This window comes from Etheostoma spectabile, chromosome 22 (genome assembly GCF_008692095.1).
Source record: "Etheostoma spectabile isolate EspeVRDwgs_2016 chromosome 22, UIUC_Espe_1.0, whole genome shotgun sequence".
In the NCBI taxonomy this organism is placed as follows: Eukaryota; Metazoa; Chordata; class Actinopteri; order Perciformes; family Percidae; genus Etheostoma; species Etheostoma spectabile.
In genome coordinates this window covers 19,968,349-19,969,935 of record NC_045754.1, presented here as the reverse complement: position 1 = coordinate 19,969,935, position 1,587 = coordinate 19,968,349, and the positions used below count along the sequence as shown (strand labels likewise).

Below are 1,587 nucleotides of genomic sequence, written 5' to 3'. Positions count from 1 at the left end.
GTGAAAAGAGGAGCTGCAGCAGTGTGCAGTACAACAAATACATGGTGTTTTTTGAAAATTAAACCATGTAAACCTGTTCTGGTACAACCTCAAAACATAATTATGAACCTGAAAATGAGCAGAATATGAGCACTTTAACATTAAATACCTGATGGAGCCAGGTCTGTGATCAACAGCACATTAGCATCACACATGAGGTTCATATACTAGATAAGCGAGGAAATTAGCAAGTTCGCAATACATTTTTGTTGTTTTGTATTTTATCATTTTTTGTTCACAGACAAAAAATACTTAATGTTCTTGTTCAGTCCATTTTGAATTAATGCTGTGTCAACATGGACCACTGAATAGTCAATGTTCAACCAGGGACACAGGACGATTGTTGTGACAATGCTTTTATCATTTAACAGGTAAGTTGACCAGTGAGCCAAAACCCTTAAGTTGTTAAGACAGATATAGATGCGTCAAGGACTTTGGCCCGTCCTACATCACAGACACTGCATCCTTCACGTGAAGAGCACTCACGCTGGAGACAGTAAACTCACTTGCACTGTTGACTGGAAAGCACCTCTTCTTGACAAGTGTGCTTTTACAGGGTTAGAGGATGGAAACAAAACACAACATACATAAACTAATGCTAAAATACATTTCCTTATTTCTACCAAGATTATCAGACCCTGATAGATATGCAAAAGAGGCAACCAATAACACATAAGCAGGGTTCCCAGTGTGGCCTTGATTCAATCTTTCTGTGATTTTACATGAAAAGATGAAAACGATTGAGTGATCGAAAATGCTTTTTCAACCTGGATTTCCACTGCAGCTGGAATTAAAAAAAACAACATCTTTCACATTCAGAAGCTGTAAAATACATTTGGTCTATTCTTTAAGATGATCCTATTGGTGACACTCCCCTTATGAGATTGGCAAATCTCACAGGCACATCCCTTTTGCTTGGAGAAGTGATGAACAAATTCTAATTTGATTTAATTTATCAAACCCCAGTGGCAAAATTACAATTTACACTCTGTTTTGTTAATAATCACAGACACAGGCCTGAAATACATACATACATACATGCACAAGACCTATTCATGCACAATGGAGAGATGTCAGAGTGAGTGGGCTGCCAGTGCTAGGGACCAGCACCCTGAGCAGTTGGGGTAGTACCATGCCTTGCTCAAGAGCACCTGGCATTGCCCAGGAGGTCAAGTGCCATCTCTCCATCTAGCAATCCACACGGGACGGGACGTAACGGGACTTGAACCATCAACCCTCTGGTTCCCAAACCAACTCCCTATGGACTGAGCTTCTGCCACCCCCTCATTCAGTAAAGCTAATAAATAAGAGACTGACACTACTAATTAGTAGTATATTATATGGATTATATTAAGTATTACTAATTAGAGAGCCTTGCATGGTCGAGCTCCCTCTTCCATCCAGGATCTATTGCACGCGCACACTTCTGGTTTCTCTCTGAGGTCTTCAGGCCAAGACCTTTTAACTGGTCTCAGAACACCTTTTAAAACCAGAGGGGATCATGCCTTTTCTGTGGTGGCCCCAAGGCTCTGGAACTCTCTCCCTTTA

The 1,587-nt window shown here is 40.8% G+C and overlaps 1 protein-coding gene across 2 annotated transcripts in view; it reads right to left on the bottom strand.

Moving 5' to 3' along the window:
- LOC116672313 (copine-3) overlaps nucleotides 1-1,587 on the bottom strand; it is a 15,204-nt gene that overhangs the window by 9,969 nt on the left and 3,648 nt on the right. The window lies entirely within an intron of this gene.